Source organism: Acinonyx jubatus, chromosome C2, assembly GCF_027475565.1.
Source record: "Acinonyx jubatus isolate Ajub_Pintada_27869175 chromosome C2, VMU_Ajub_asm_v1.0, whole genome shotgun sequence".
In the NCBI taxonomy this organism is placed as follows: Eukaryota; Metazoa; Chordata; class Mammalia; order Carnivora; family Felidae; genus Acinonyx; species Acinonyx jubatus.
In genome coordinates this window covers 12,272,246-12,290,049 of record NC_069384.1, presented here as the reverse complement: position 1 = coordinate 12,290,049, position 17,804 = coordinate 12,272,246, and positions in this window count along the sequence as shown.

The window sequence follows — 17,804 nt, the reverse complement described above, 5'->3', positions numbered from 1 at the left end:
AGAGAGAGGGAGAGATTGAGTGGGGGAGGGGCAGAGAGACAGAGAATCGGCAACAGGCTCCAGGCTCTGAGCTGTCAGCCCAGAGCCCGACGCGGGGCTTGAACCCATGAACTGTGAGATCGTGACCTGAGCTGAAGCCCAGAGTTGGACGCTTAACTGACTAAGCCACCCAGGTGCCCCCTGGCTTTTGTTAGGCTTAGATTTGCCAAATTAAGAGTGCCTGTCTCTTGTAACCAGGTGTCGTTCCTCTACAGCAACAGCCAATAACAACAAAAACCCGTAAAGCACTTAAGTGTCAGGTGGTTTTAAACACTTTCTACATATTACTCATGTAATCCCCCCAACAACCCTGTGAGGTAGTTTCTATTATGAGTCTCTAAAAAAACCCCTGCCTGTTTGGATACAGATGATCTAAACTTCCTACACTTGTCCTCCTCTCCTTTCTCTTTCATTTAGGATGCTCAAAAGTAGTTAAATCTCTGTGGCAGCTTGGCTCATATAATCTTATGGCCACCTGCCTCCTCAACTCTGTTCAGGGTCCCGCCTTCTTTAGAAAACTCCCGGTGCCTCCCAAGCCAAGAATATCAGCATCAGTGAGGATCTATGAGAACACACTTAGGTTAGAAGCATGCTTGTTTTGAACCGAACTTCATGTGATTTAAAATGTATCGACTATATTTGGCAAGATGGTCACCGCTAAGGTTACAGCCCTCTTTGCTGCTGCTGCCTTTTGACGTCAGGATCAGCCTGACTGATGTGCACCGCAGAGCATTCTTTAGATCAGTTTTTAACTTTTGTAACTTTTGGGGGAGAAGTTGGGACACATGGGATTACAACCAAATGTGGTAAAAGTTCTCCATCTTGTCCACTGGATTCGTTTGGATTCCTTCTTTGCTGCCATGACCTACAAACAAAATGGGGGAGAGTTCTGGAAGAGATTCCATAGAATCCTTTATTATGCTGACTTTTCACGTGTGGAAACTAGAGAACAGGGAGTAACTTGCCCAGGTTCTTTATAGCTTGTGAGTCCTGGAGCTCAGATTGGATCCCAGGCAGCCTGGTCCCAGAGGCCTTCCTCATCTGAAGTTATAAGGATTTTTTTAATATTTTCTTCTGAACATTTTAAAGTTTTGCTTTTCACATTTGAGTTTTTAATATATCTATAATTACTTTTGAGCACCATATGATATAGTTATCCGTTTTTTAAAATTGATGTATAATTGACCTACGACATTATATTGGTTTCAGGTGCACAACAATGATTCAGTATTTGTATATATTACAAAATGATCTCCACAGTACGTGTAGTTAATACGCATTAACATGCAAACAAATTTTTTTTCTTATGATAAGAACTTTGAAGATTTACTTTCTTACATGGGGTGCCTGGGCGGCTCAGTACGTTAAGTGACAGACTGTTGGTTTGGGTTCAGGTCATGATCTCACAGTTTAATGAGTTCGAGCCCCGCATCAGGCTCTGTGCTGACAGCTTGGAGCCTGCTTGATATTCTCTCTCTCTCTCTCTCTCTCTCTCTTTCTCTCTCTCTCTCTCTGCTCCTCCCCCATTCATCCTGTCTGTCTTTCTCAAAAATAAATAAACTTAAGGGGCGCCTGGGTGGCTCAGTTGGTTAAGCATCCGACTTCAGCTCAGGTCATGATCTCATGGTTCGAGGGTTCGTGAGTTTGAGCCCTGCATCAGGCTCTGTGCTGACAGCTCAGAGCCTGGAGCCTGGAGCCTGCTTCAGATTCTGTATCTCCCTCTCTCTCTGCCCCTCCTCTGTTCATGCTCTGTCTCTCTCTCTCTCTCAAAAATAAATAAATATTAAAAAATAAAAATAAAAAAATAAACTTAAAAAAAAGCTCTACTTTCTTACAAAGTTTAAAATGTGCAGAACAGTATTATTAACTATAGTCACCATGCTGCACATTACATCCCCATGGCTTATTTATTTTATAACTGAAAATTTGTACCTTTTGATCCCTTTTCCCACTCCCACCTCAGTCAACTACCAATTTATTCAATGAGCTCAGTTTTGTGTTTGCTTTTTTGGGTCCTATGTTTAAGTGGGAGATCAAATGATACTTGTCTTTCTCTGATTTATTTCACTTAGTATAATGCCTTCAGGGTCCATCCATGTCATTGCAATTGGCAACATTTTATTCTTTCCTATGGCTGAATAATATTCCATTGTACGTATATATCACAACTTCTTTATCCATTCATCCATTGGTGGATACTTAGGTTATTTCGTATCTTGACTGTTTTAAATAATGTTGCAATAAACATGGGGGTTCATACTTCTTTTTGTGTTAGCGTTTCATTTTCTTTGGATAAATACCTAGAAGTGGAATTTCTGGATCGTATGGTAGTTCTATTTTTAATTTTTTTAGCAAAGTCTATATTATTGCCCTAGTGGCTGCACCAATTGACATTCCCACCGACAACGCACAAGCGTTCCTTTTTTTCCACATCTTTGTCAACGTTTACTATTTCGTGTCTCTTTGATAACAGTCATTATAGTCGTATGAGGAGATATCTCATTGTGATTTCCATTTGCATTTCTCTGATGATCAGTGCTGTTGAGCACCTTTTCGTGTAACTGTTAGCCATTCGTGTGTCTTCTTTGGAAAAATACCGAATTAGATCTTCTGCCCATTTATAAATTTTTTAAAATTTTATTTGAGAGAGAGAGAGGAGGGGTGAGCAAGGGAGAGGGAAAGAGAGAGAATCTTTACCAGGCTTCACACTCATTATGGAACCATCATGTGGGCTCGATCCCACAACCCTGGGATCACGACCTGAGCTGAAATCAAGACTTGGATGCTCAACTGACTGAGTCACCCAAGTGCCCCTACTGCCCATTTTAAAATTGGATTGTTTTTGTTTTCAGCTACCGAGTTGTGTTAGTTCTTCATATGTTCTGAATATTAACTTCTTATCAGGTACATAATTTAGAAATATCTTCTCCCATCCAGTACCTTGACTTTTCATTTTATTTTGATGACTACAGCTTTGTAATGTAGTTTGAAGTCAGGGAGCGTGGTGTCTCTAGCCCTGTTCTTCTTTCTCCAGGTATCCATTTTTATAGGCATACCTCACGTTTTTGTGCTTTACTTTACTGTGCTTTGCACATATCGCATTTTTCACAAATTGGATGTTTGTGGCAACCCTGCGTTTAGTGAGTCTATTGGGGCCATGTCCCCAGCAGCATTCACTCGCTTCACATCTCTCTGTGTCACATTTTGGTCATTCTCAATGCATTTGGCGATTTGTTATGGTGATCTCCATGATTTGGGGGCACCCTGGTGGGTCAGTCGGTTGAGCATCTGACTCTTGGTTTTGGCTCAGGTCATGATCTCATGGTTCGTGGCTTCAAGACCCACAGGGGGCTCTGCGTTGAGGCTGCCATCTCAGGACAATACTTGACCGTATGTGGCGTCACTTCTTACGGATGAGCTGGGAAGTGGTTTCTTGAGATGGGATCCGCGCCTGGTGAGGATGCTGCGAAGACCGTCGAGATGACAACAAAAGCTTCCAAGGACGACATAAACTCAGTTGATGAAGCAGTGGCAGGGTTGGAAAAAAAATTGACTCCAATTTTGGAAGAAGCTCTGTGGCTAGAATGCTTTTTCAAACAGCGTCACATGCTACAGAGTAATTAAATTGTCCGTGAAAGGAGGAGTCAATGGACGTGGCAAACCTCACTGTGCTCTTGTGGGAAGAAATTGTTGTGACCACCACCCTGATCAGCCGGCAGCCATCAACATCAGGGAAAGACCTCCAGCAAAAAGATTATGATTCGCTGAACGCTCAGATGATGGTTAGCATCTTTTGCCAATGAAGTAGTTTTAAATGAAAGTACGTACACTATTTTTTGAGACATGATGCTATTGTACTTGGTAGATGCCAGTACAGTGTAAACATAGCTTTTACAGACACTGAGAAACCAAGATACTCATTTGACTGACTTTATTGTGACATTGACCTTACTGTGGTGGTCTGGAACTGAACCCGCAGTATCTCTGAGGCGTGCCTACATTCAGGAACGGGGCCATTTGAGTGGAAGGAAGTGAAGAAAGTGTTACCATCCCGTGTTACCGACATACCAAGTAAGGGAGCCTCGTACCACTTTATCATTTGTGTGTGTGTGTGTGTGTGTGTGTGTGTGTGTGTGTGTGTGTTTGCCATCAAGGGAAAACTTTAACTGCATAAAATTTGGAAACATCTAAACAGCAAACTATTTTGAAACAAAAAAGTTTTTTAAAAAACCCAAAATCTAAAAATTGGCTGCCAAATTTAAACTTTCCTAAACTCATCTATGAATTTCGGGCTAATCTACTAAAAACATGATGAAGTTTGCATGGGGTGTTGTTTAGGGTTTTTTTTTTTTTTTTAATGTTTTTAAAAAAAATAGTCAAAATTTATCCAGGTAAATATTAAGTTACCTGTACAGACTTTTAATACCTGCTTTAATACACGTTTCAAAATGGCACACAAAAATTCTCATGCCGTACAGAAATGGCCTTTTTTACTGCAACTGTCTGCATCCAGGCCAGATTTCAGTGACGGTTACAGTAATAGTGGCCCTTTTATTTAAGTCAAAATGCAATCGTTATATATGATCTAATTCTCGAAGCCCCCTGTGCTGTGAGCTGAGTCAAACCTGCAGGAGACCTTGGATCCCCGAGTCCTCACGGTGTGATCTTCCTCCTTCCTGGGGGGCCTGACGACCCAGGGGGCCCCCTGACACTTCCGGGCTCTATGGGCGGCAGAGGGAGCAGCAGGAACAGAAGGGCCACTTGGGAAAGGCTGGCAATTGCACTTGATGTTGGCTAGCAGGTGCCTGTTGCAATCACCGTATCTCCTTAGCTCCTCCAGCTTCCTCTTGGTCAGCACAGTGCCACCCACCCCTCCTTCCCGAGCTCTCTTCTCACGGAAGAGGATGCCCTGGACGCGGCAGCAGGTGTTTCTCTCCAACTCTTTGCAGACGTCTTTGGCCATCTTCTCGCAGAGGCCGCGAATCTGCCACGAGGCGCGCCCATTCTGCGCAGGCTGGACAGTTTCTTCTCGATTGCCAAGCTGTGCGTCTCCTCCCCAAACAGCGTTCTCGGAGGCGGCAGGATGTGTTCTTGATATAACTCATGCAAAACTTGAAGCTTTCGCTTCAGCCGCTGAATCTCCCTTTCCAGCTGTGAGTTTTCACGCCGCAAAGATGCCTCCTCCGTTTGGAGACTCGTTATTTACCTTGTAAGCTCTTCGTTCGTTTGCTTTTCTTCCCACACTTGTCTGGCGACTTCTTGATGTTCCTGGTCGGAACTCTGAAGGGGCGCGTTGAAGCCAAAATCACCAGCGACAGCCTTCAGGTCACTTGGGACTGACGGACGGATGGACGGGGTGATCGCCCTTTCCTGCTCCCTCCTCTCTTCAGCCTCCTCCCAGTTCCCGCCATTTCTCGGGTAATCTCAGAGGACAGGAGGCAAAGGGCTGGACTGCTCCAGGCTTTCTTCCCCCCTCCTCTTGTCCTCTCTGCTTCCATCTTGAAATGTCCTGGTCGAGCAGCTCTGGGCTTTGTGGAAAATGAGTGTTATCAAGAAGATCGTCAGTTATTTTCTTCCTAACTTGCCCTCCACCCTTCTCCGATGCTCTTAGGATGGGGCTTCCCCCCCCCCCCCCCCGTGACTTGGAAACATTGAGGAGGCTGGCTCTTCTGTGCCTGTTTCAGGAAGTTGACAGTGTCCCGAAGGGACGACCTGCTCAGCTTTGTATCCATTGCGGACAAGCACCAGATTTGTAACGTGGGGGGACAGGCCTCCACCCTGGGCAGCCTGAGCGCGTCATCGGTCTGTGTCGTTGGTCCAATGTTCTCCCTGCCTTCTCCACAGACTCCACCGTGGGCAGGACACTTTTGGCCTAGTGCCTTCACGCTTCCTGTCGTGTGTCGTCTCTGCGATCAAAGCCGGCACCGCAGTTCGTACCGGGATCGCCCCGGGGAAACACGGGCTGTCTCAAGCTCCCAGAAATCCCCAACAGCGGACCCACGGCTGCTCCAGGATTAGCTGGAAAGTGGATCCGGTGGTGGGCATCCGGCCCTCCAGGGCTGCGTAGGGCTCCACGGCTCTGCCTCTGAGTGCCAGCGTCCCATGGCCACAGCTGACCGCTCAGAACGCTGCGGGGAGTTCCATCCGTAAGGTAAACAGGTGCCCAGCAACCAGGGCAGATCAGTTGGGCTGGGGGAGGGGAGGCCAGCCAGGTTCTAGAAAACGGTTCTCTCTTAACTTGGCTCTGAAGTAGACGGTGATCTCACTTCCACAAGCACTGCGGGAGGTGGGAAGGGCTGATCCCAGACTGAAGCTCGGTCACTATAGACCCACCTGGCCCTACAGCAAACCTTGAGCATCAAAGCAAGGCCAGGCCATGTCCCTCTCTGTGCACAAGAACAAGTCAGGGCAGAATAGGGGTGGGGGTGGGGGCTCTTCCTGGATGAGGCTCATTCTCCTGGTTTAAATTTTCCTTCTGCTTTAGGAACTTGCGGTGCCATCCACAAAGGTCTCAGGATCGTCCTCCTCCGAGTCTCCTTCTCTCCTTGTACGTAGTCACTGGGGGCAGGCAGGGACCCAGGACTGAAAGGTGTCCCCAACGTTATTAACTAAGAGACCAAGATTCCAATCCTAATAACTCACGAGAAAGCAATTGGAATTGACAGACTCTTTCAATTTCATGGGTTTTCTGTGGAGCGAGCCTGTCCCTGTTCAATCCAAGTGTTCCCGGAAGGGGTGACCCTGCTCCAGGGTGACATAGTGATCTGGGCTCCTTCCCTCACGTGGTCCTCCCTCTTCAGCCCACACCTCCCTTTATTTTTACTCAAAATTTTCTAAGGCTTGCTTTGCCAAGGCCTATGGGACACAGCTGATGGTGCTTGTCACCCCAATGTGATTGTCATAAATCTTAAGCCTTTCCTCTGGATTTGGGGTCATTGGCTCACCTCTATTTTGACAATAATTTCTTGATAGCATATTTCCAAAACGAGATCACTAATCCAGAATACCAGGAAGGTTGGCTAATATGAGCACCTATGTATTCTGAGCCCATGGGGCCAGGCTAAGTGAAGTTTCGACAGATCATAGTATGTACATAGACAAGGAAAAAGTACCAGTCAAGATGGGGGAGAGAGCAAACTGATCATGAAGTGAAGACACCTTTCTTCTCTCCTCGTTTCATTTCCTCTCTAGCTCAGATTTCTGGCCATTTCCACAGGAAAGTAGTTGTCAATAACACTTCCTTCGGTTCACTGAAGTACAACATTCAACGTGGAAACAAGATGATCAGAACTTTTTCTAGGAAAGTTTAAGTGTGATTCAGCTTAAAAGCGAGATGGGGTTATAAACGTTCAATCCCTAGTCACCCTCTTAGCTCCAGAAAAGAGATGGGAATATTGCTTTTTCTTGCACTAGATGGCAGTGTTTCTCTGCAAACCAAACCACATTTACTGGCTCTCTGAGAGGCTGGCCGACTCCCCTAGGGGGTGCCCGAGGGCTCCCAGTAGCGTTCCTGACTCCAGGAGACAAATTAAAAGTGGTACAAGCTTGTTTGGGGCCAGAGACAGGAGTGCTACCCTGGTCTCCAGAGGCTAAGTTAGAAGCAAGGAAGGGAAGACAGCGACGGAGGGAAAGGGAGATTCGATGACAGCAAACATCACAGTGAAAACACAATGGGGAACCAGGTGTTTTTCTGAGCAAGTATCTTTGGACCTAACTTTGGATTTGAGAATGGAGCTTGCTTTCTTTCTCTTGGATGTACTGCATTCCTGGGCTTTCTTCACTCGATTGTGTTGGCCAGAATCTTAAATGATAGGCATTGGGTCTTAGAAGGACTCAGCTAGGGGTCCGCTCACCATAAAATATGCTCACTTTATCATGTCACTGTGCCTTCTAATTCAAAAAACTTTCTTCTAGCACATTTCTGGTAGCATTGCCACTTAAAAAAAATTTTTTTTAATGTTTTTATTCATTTTTGAGACAGAGAGAGAGCATGAGCAGGGGAGGGGCAGACACAGCATCCGAAGCAGGCTCCAGGCTCTGAGCTGTCAGCACAGAGCCTGATGTGGGGCTCGAACTCAGACTGTGAGATCATGACCTGAGCTGAAGTCAGACGCTTAACCGACTGAGCCACCCAGGCGCCCCATAGCATTACTGCTTTTATCAATGGGTATTTATGGAGATAATCCCACATTCCAAACATTGTGCTAGCGCTTTGGTAGGTACAAAGAGGTACTTGGTAGGTGGTGAAGAAGTACTATTATTTTACTGCATCAACACGTGGGATCAGAAGTAATGCAGTCAGCCCCCCATCTATGAAGGGGCTATATTTAAAAATTTTTGGAACTCCAAATACGTTTTCTAATTAACATTTTACATGGCGGTTCGTTTTCCAAATTAACCCTTAATATTGCTTCATATTTTATCATTTCCCCCCATCAGGATATTATCAGGGTAATCTATGGTTGTTACCAACAATATAAATACAAAGAAAAATATTGTCATCTTCCTCAAGTCCATCTCCAGAGATAATCACCGTGACCGATATTTTACTCTGTGTATTATAAAAAAATTGTCATCCTTTTTAATTATCAGAAGCATCTCCTTTCGTCAGTAAAAATTCTTTAAACCTGTGAACTCTAGAGAGGGGGTGCCTCATTTGATTTCTTTTTTTTTCTTTTAAGTTTTAAAAATGTGTTTATTTCCTTTTGAGAGAGAGAGAGAGAGAGAGAGAGAGAGAGAGAGCGGGGGAGGGGCCGAGAGAGAGGGAGACACAGAATCCGAAGCAGGCTCCAGGCTTCAAGCTGTCAGTACAGAGCCCGATGTGGGGCTCAAACTCACGAACCACGGGATCATGACCTGAGCCGAAGTCGGATGCTTAATAGACTGAGCCAACTGGGCACCCCATGCCTCATTTGATTTCTGACCTCAGTTTCTTTCTCCGCAAAGGGGAGGTAAGAAGAATCCCTAAGACACAAGATTATTCATAAAGGAGGTAACACAGGTCACGTGCTTGCCATAGTGACAGGCGCATAGGAAATGCCCGATAAATAGTAGCTTTAATGTTGTTATTACCATTATTATGTAAACCTTTCTCATATTACAAAATGAATATTAAAAGTTTGAAAAATTCAGAGGTATAAATAGCATACAAATCACGTCATCCCACTACACAGAGATAATCATTGCTAACCTTTCACATTTGTTTTTAAAGATTTTTATTTTTTTAAGTAATCTATACCCAAAGTGGGGCTCAAACTTAGAACCCCGAGATCAAGAGTTGCATACTCTACTGACTGAGCAAGCCATAATGTTCACATTTTTAATGCTTATTTAAAAAAAAAGTCCTTGGGGCTTCTGGGTGGCTCAGTCAGTTGAGCGTCCGACCTCGGCTCAGGTCATGATCTCGCGGTCTGTGGGTTTGAGCCCCGCGTCGGGCTCTGTGCTGACAGCTCAGAGCCTGGAGCCTGTTTCACATTCTGTGTCTCCCTTTCTCTCTGCCCCTCCCCCACCCATGCTCTGTCTCTCTTTCTCTGTCAAAAATAAACATTAAAAAAAAAAGTCCAAATGGGGATCATACTGAATGGTTTTTTTGCTGCTTTTTGACTTACAATCTAATAAAAAAATCCTGATTTTATTGGCTGCAAAATACATTATTGTACAGATGTATTGCAAATAACTATTTCCCTGTTACTCGATATTCAAATGCCTTCTGATTTTTTGCTCTTATAAACATGATGTGATAAATATCCTGGATATAAATTTTCATCTGCATGTGGCATATTTCTCTAGATCAGTGTCATAGAAATGGAATTATTGAGTCGACGTGTATCAACTATTTTTAAATTCTTGATGTACATTGGCCAGATTCTCTTTTGAGGGTTTAAACTGATTTATGTTTCCACCAGCCTCGGTGAGAGTGCCTGTCACTTTAAGTATCCCCTAATTTTCAACTTTTGGCTGCTTTGGAAAGTAAAACATACAATCTCATTTCACTTGGCATTACTTTGATGGACGATGGGGTAAGACTTCTTTTTGTATTGTTCCTATTACCGTCCATCTGCCCTGTGAAATATCTTTTTCCTTTGTCCATTTCCTATTGTCTTATTTTTTAAAAAGCAACTTGTGTTAGGCTTTTGTATAATACATATACTGACGCACTGTCATGTTCATAGTAGTTATCTTTCATAATTTGTAATTTATCTTTTGTTGGACCTAGAGTAGAATTTTTTAAAGCTTAACTTATTTATTTTGAGAGAGAGTGAGTGTGTGTGTGCATGCACACGGGAGAGGGGCAGAGAGAGAGAGAGAGAGAGAGAGGGAGGGAGGGAGAGAGAATCCCAAGCAGGCTCCCTACTGTCAGCATGGAGCCTGAGGTGGGCTCGAACTCACAAACGGGGAGCCAAAATCAAAGGTCAGATGCTTAACCAACTGAGCCACCCAGGCGCCCCTGAGGGGGAATTTTCTTATGGAAAAGAAAATCTGAATTTGTGTGAGCCACACCTGTCTTATGTGTGTATGGAGTGGGGGTGAGTGTCTCTTTTTGCTTTTATGCTTGAACACATTCTCCCTCACCCAGACATAAGGTTAAATTTTCTTCTGCAATTAAAAAGTAATCTGTGGGGTGATGCTTTGAGACTGTGTGATCCTCCTGTTCCCCCAGCAAACTTGAACCATTGGCTTTAGTATTGAAAAAGTAATACATGTGATACAAATGCAAATAGTAAAAAAGGAAATACGATAAAAGTAAGTTCTCTTCTTCCCCCAGTCTTTCAGTTCCCCTGTACGTGAACGTGTACGTGTATATACATGTACTCAGAGTCAGCTAATGCTTCCTGTTTCTTGTGTATCTTTCCAGAATTATTCTAATATACAAGAGCACATGTGGGCGTGTGTGTGTGTGTGTGTGTGTGTGTGTGTGTGTGTGTTTTACATAAGGGAAACATACTATTCATATACATTTGCATATATGCATCTGCACCTACATTTGCATATGCATAAGGGAAACATACTATGCATATGCATTTGCATATACATTTGCATATATGCTTATATGCATTTACATAAGGGAAACATACTTTTACATAAGGGAAACATACTATGCATCCTGTTAATAAACCTGGTTCCTTTCTTAACTTTCCTGAAGTCGATTTCTTATCATCAAGGATACCTCAGGGTTTTTGGTGTTTTGTTTGTTTGCTTGTTTTTGTTTGTGATGACTGCACAAAGTTATGCTGTAGGAAAGATGTACATTTATTCGGTCCATTTCTAACTTTAAAGTAGACTTTTGCAAGCTAGCCTGGGGATGGGCCGTGGATTCTCTTTACTTTTCTGTGGAAATAGATGTGTTGTTACCAGGAGCCTCTGGAGCATTTCCGACCCCCCATGACTCGGTAAGCTTGCGGAGGGCATTGTTTTTCTTCTCTGCTGTATTCCCAAATGTCTATCACTGGGATATAAATTAGCCTCTCGTGCCCCCTAAACTTCTCTTTTTCAGCCCCCGTCTTCAACTGGTAGCCCTGAAGAGATGAGCCCTTTGACAAATCCCCTTTCCCTTGCCCGGCTGGAAGCTTCTGTGTCCTGGGTAGGGAGTGTGGTAACTTGGAGGTGCCCCGACAAGTGGAACCATTAGAGAATTGTTAACAGCTACCTCTGAGGGGACTGAGCATAAATGCAACTTGATAAGTGCTGGTTGATGAGCACACCGGGCATGACGCCCGGTCATTTCCAGTAACTACAGTTCCTTGCTCAGCCCAATCTCCACCTGCCGCCTATCTTCGGAACGCTCGACGCCCGTGACTCGTGACCCAGCCTGGACCCAGGGTCTCTCCTTGCTGCCGATTTGTCACGGCTTCTCATCACCGTCACACCCTCACTTCTCTGCCTGCTCGGCTTGCAGGGCCCCGTCATGACATCCAGAGGAAGCGGGGACAGGACGGACAAGAGCAGTCAGAAAATGGAGGACTTGAGCTGAGTCCCCCCCGTGGACAGACAACACTGGTGACTTAGTCTGCATAGTACCACAGGCGGGGGACTTCACAGAAAGTATTTTCTCACTCTTCTGGAGGCTAGAAATCCAAGATCAAGGTGTCGGCAGAATGGATGTCTTCTGAGGCCTCTCTCCATGGCCTGTAGGTGGCCGCCTTCTCCCTGTGTCCTCACGTGGTCTTCTGTGTGTGTGTCTGTGTCCTAATCTCCTCTTAGAGGGACACAGAGTCCTACCGGATTTGGACCCACGCTAGTGACTTCACTTGAGCTTAATGAACCCTTTAAAGACACTCTCTCCAAAGACAGCCACACTTTGAGGTTCTGGGGGCTAAGACTTCAACCTATGATATTCAGGGGGACACAGCTAAGATGGAAACCTTTGGGAAGGTGTGGGGAAGAAGAAGGATTTGCCAGGAAGAGAAATTGTGCCAGTGAACCGGCTGGCGGAGCGAGCAGGGTGTGGCGAGCTCAGAGCCGGAGGAAGGATGGATTGGATTTGGGGAGAGCTCACCCTGGACAGGCGAGCAGGGGTGGGGGTGGAGGGGGGGGCGGCGCAGCGGGGAGGGACGCGGCTGGGGGCCAGAGAAATGGTGGGATGCCAGGACTTTTTAGGCAGGGTAAGCTGGTCTCATATTAATGGTCCTAAGAGAGGACCAGAGGAGGTGGGGGAGGAGACAGAACGCGCGTGGAAAGAATGATAACTGGACGGAGAAGCTAAAGACTCGAGAAACGGTTTGAAGAAGGAAATAATAAGACTTGGAGACAAAGGGCGTAAGTGGTGGAGAGGGAAAAGGGCAGGCATTTTCCAGCTGAGAGACTGGAGTGTGGCTGGTGCCAGGGGGCAGGAAGCCAGATGGGGGTTCTCTATTTAAAAGCAATCTTGGAGCGCCCGGGTGGCTCAGTGGGTTAAGCGTCTGACTTCGGCTCAGGTCACGGTCTCACAGTTTGTGAGTTCGAGCCCCGCGTCGGGCTCTGTGCCGACAGCTCGGAGCCCGGAGCCCGCTTCGGATTCTCTCTCTCCCCCTCTCTCGCTGCCCCTCCCCCACTTGTGCTCTGTCTCTCTCTGTCTATCAAAAATAAATAAAATGTAAACAAAAACATTGAAAAAAAAAGCAATCTTTACCCTGTTAAACCCTTGCTTGTCAGAACCACAGAACTGGAGAGTTGAGAGGCGCTGAGAGGTCATTTGATCCACTCTCTCCATTCTGTCCACACAGGCTAGGCCTGTTCTATTACAACTTGCGTGCGGCCATCTCGTATTTTACTGTTTCTTCAGAATGGGAGGTCACCAAGCCCGTGGGAAGAGTATTCCTGGTTAGCTCACTACACGGAGGGGCTCCCTCCACCAGGAGAGGCAGCCTGGGGCCTGGTGCTCTCCCAACAGGTACCGAGCTGGGAAGAAGAAAGGGTACCCCGGATGAGAAAGGAGAAGGCCACAGGCATTCAAGACAAGCAGGTGCATTTCCCTCCAGGGCCCGAGGCTGGCGTGAACCTAGGTGCTTACCTGGTGTGCCCGTCACCCGTGGGCTTCCGCCCCCTCTCTTCCCCATTCGGGAGCTGAACTGGGAAAGGTGGGCAAAGGCACATCACTCCTTGGCAGATGGGTGGAAGGGGCCCCAAGCCACGGTGTCCTAATGAGCTTGGCAGAGACGGGACTGCAGAGAGACGTGGCCCTTCCCCAGGCTCTGAATTCTCCCCAGGAGATTGCACAGCTCTCCTGTATTTTATTTTTGTCACCAGCACTGTGCTCCAATGCAGTCAGTACAGTTACAGGTAGCAAACGATCGCAGATCCTACGAGCTTCCTCGTTTTCCTTCAGAGCCTTGGCCATCCGCCAGACTCCCCCACTGCGAACTGAACCCAGCCGGCGAAAACCGACGGGACATCTTCAACACATGTGTTCGTGCAAAACCGCACTTCTTTGCAAAATGTTGCTATTGTTTTCTGTGTAATTTGATAGCTGTTGAAATATGGTGGAAAGGTTTCTGAAACTCAAGGAAGCAGCCGTTTCGATTATTTAGAATATTCCTGTGCTTGTTCAAGTGGACTTGGCAAGGGCACTAAATAAATCCCACAAAGGGTCACCATTGGACGTTCCAGAGGCCACAGGTCTATTCTCTGTCATTCATGAATGTCCTTTCCTGACTGCAGCTGAAAATGCAGGAAATTTGTTTTGAAGTTGTGCCACAATGTAATTTTCCCAGGGCAAATTTACTTCTGCGACTTGTTATCTACCACCTTCCATAGAAGCCAATCACCCACAGATTAAGACTAAAATTAAAATGTGTCTTGTAACTTGCTCTATTAATGAGGCAATTCATGAAGCAAATTCTTGTTTCAGTTTGTTTCAAAACCATCTTTGGTTTTAACAGTACTTTTATTTTATTTTATTTTATTTTTTGCATAAGATTCAAGTAATAATTGACATGGAGAAATAGCACTATTTAAAAAAAACCACTAAATTGTAAAGAAAATGAAAACTGGTAATAGAAACATAGCTCAAATTAATTTGGGGATAATATATTAATTTAGTATACCTTCCTTTTTTTTTTAATGTTTTATCTTATTTTCGAGAGAGACAGAGGCAGAACACGAGCAGGGGAGGGCAGAGAGGAAGACAAAGAATCTGAAGCAGGTTCCAGGCTCCAGGCTGTCAGCACAGAGCCTGACTCAGGGCTTGAACCCACGAACTGAGAGATCATGACCTGAGCTCAAGCTGGACGTTTAAATGACCGAGCCACCCAGGCACCCCATTATTTTTGAATTTTTAAAAATTAAATAAAAAAAATTTTTTTTAGTGCTTATTTTTGACAAAGAGAGAGAGAGCTCACGCTTGTGTGCGAGCATGTGTCAGGGAGGGGCAGAGAGAGAGGGAGACACAGAATCCGAAGCAGGTTCCAGACTCCAGGCTGTCAGCACAGAGCCCGACGCGGGGCTCGAACTCACAAGCCGCGAGATCACGACCTGAACCAAGGTCAGACGCTTAACCGACTGCGTCACCCAGACGCCCCTATAAATTGTACATTTTTAAAAGCAGAACCCTAAACCTGAAGAATAAAATTTATGTATTTAAAGAAGTGAGGATATTTTTATTTTTACCTGAACACTTTTTACTTGGTTAATTGTTACCTTACTTTGTTAGAGTTTTACAAAGTACACCGGAATCAGAAGGCAAAAGACAAAGAAATAAAAACTTGCATTAAACCTGTTTGTCAAAAGCTAATAAATGGTCGTGCATCGTTTGTGTGTGTGTTTCAAGGAAAAAGAAATAGATTCGTTACCTGGAGCAAATAATCTGTTTTCACTGATGAGCTTAAATGGCCAACCATGTTTGGGTCACGATTCATCTTTCTTGCCCCCCCACCCCGCCCCAAATGAAGTGATTAGTGGCAGGATTTGGGCTTTTTTTTTCTCTGATGGGCCATATAGCTGGGAACACACATTTCAGAACCAAACTGTCGCTTGGATTGAACTACAGCCGAATGCCGTTGGCCTCTGTGGTCTCCAGCCCGCTCTTTCTTCCGAGAGTGAGAGAGCTCCTCCCTCAGGTGGGTCCAGCAGCCTACAGACTCTCCGCACACAGGCCCTGCCCGTGAACATCACCCATCTAAGATGTGGATCCATCATCTCCCGCGGAGGCTGGTTGTGTTGTGAAATGAGCGTAGGCTTTGGAGTCAGAGGGACCCGAGCTCTGCCATCAACTTACCTGGGTGCTTGTCTCTCCCCGAACCTCAGTGTCATTCTATAAACCAGCGCTAGGCAGTACTGAGTTCCTACCTAGAGAGGCGGGAGGGTTGTCTGAGATAACCTAAGAAACATGGCCAACATGATGCTTGGCACACACTTCGTAGCTACAAAATAAAATACCATTTTACGTAGACGCATAGGCTTCAGGTGGGTTTACCATGGCTCCCATGACCTTGGGCAAGACTCAGGACTTCCCCGAACCTCAGTGTTTTAATCCGTAAAATGAGTCCCTAAAGTTCAACCAAGACAGGGGACGGTGGGCGTGCTTTGGAAATGGGGCTGCATTAAATAAGATATGCAAACATATCTTTCAACGCACATTTTTCTTACATCAGCCTGGCAGGCAAGGAAGTACCATTCCTTGCCAAATTCCTAGCAAATGAAGGAACAGGTTCAAGTACATTGCAGTGAAGTCACACAGCTAGGATGCAACCCAAATGTCATAATTATAATGCTCTCCTTAAATATTATACTCAGATACTAATGCTCAAATGTGATAATATTAATACCATACTCAAGTCGTTCGTGATAGCAATGATGCCCACTTCTCATAACGCCATACTCAAATCTTATGAAAAACACTAATACTCGGCTGTTACCATTGTAACACCATACTCAAATATTAGACCGTTATACTACCACTCACGTCTTGTAATCATAACACCGTCATCAGGGCTTTCTCGTAGTTGTCTCTTTATTCTGTGATTGGCGTTTATTTCCACGGCCTGTCTCTGTCAACCTCCACCTCCTGTGGACTGAAGTCCCTCACGGACAGGGGCAGCTGAGCACAGAGGCCAGGCACTAAAGGCTTAGCCGGACCAGCTCTCACATCTGCTCTGCTGTCATTGATCGAAGGCGGGACAACGCGTGCCTCCTCTCTGAAGACTTTCCTGCGCGCTCCAGGCTGCCTGGCCTCCCCAATTCCTGATCTCCTGGGTTCAGTGTTCCACGATGGTTACCCATCACTAAGTTTGGGCTTATTGTTTCCTTTGGGAGTAGGAACCACGTTCTAACGAGCTCTCAAAAACACTTAATCCATTCGTTGAAGTGTGCAACCCCGCGCGCCCCAGGTCTCAGCTTCTCACAGGTACAACGTTAGACCCTATGTTAGTCGTTTGCCTTCATTACAAGGTTAACACGCACCCCACAGAAAAGGACAGGAGGAATTCTTTCTCATGAGGAAACTCAGGAAAAAGGTGCAGACTTCACTTGTAGGCAAACAGTGGACCTGGGGGAAGGTTCCATCGCTAGCCAACATGTTTTAAAATGAAAATTTGCCGCGCAGGTGAGGCCTTGGCCAAACGCTGCACGCAGAGGTAGCCGGTTACGGTGGAAGTTGGTTCAACTCTTTGGAAGTTCAGGTAGCAATTCGGAGCCGAGCTGTCGCACCATAAAAACGTTCGTCACTTTCGGTGCGGTAATCAGACTCCTTGGCATCTCTCCGACGCAAAGAATTCGAAAGAAGTTGAACACTCTGTGTTTGAAAATGTTCGCTGGCGTCCGTATGGTCGGTGTCCGACATTTGGAAACGTGCTAATAAAAAACTAGAGACACAGCAATAATAAAAAATACTTGGCTGAACCCCCCCTCCCCCAGAGTACAAAACTCGCATCGTTGCTGTGGTTATCATACAGAGTTAGATAGGCACTCTAATTAAGGACTAGAAGGGGAAGGAAGAAATAGAAGTCACTGAGAGACGTCCTTGGATTTTAGTAACGCTGTGTTTATAACTTCCTATCTCTATGAGCCAGGGGCACCCTTTAGCTCCTCAGAGGAATCAGGATTTTCTGAGGAAAAACTGATAGAGAGAGAGAAAAGGGTTCCACTAGGCCGCACTCCCTTCGAAAACTCTGGAATATAAACGTGCCTGGACATTAAGGCACAGCTTTCATGGAATTATGGGTCCACAGAGTTACAAAGGCTGTGAAGGACAGGCCAGCGCTGGTCGCAGAGGCTGGGCCCGGCCGTCGCCAGGCCCCACGTACTGGCCGTTTCATCTCAATGACACTTGTGAAGCGGATCTTGTGGGGAGC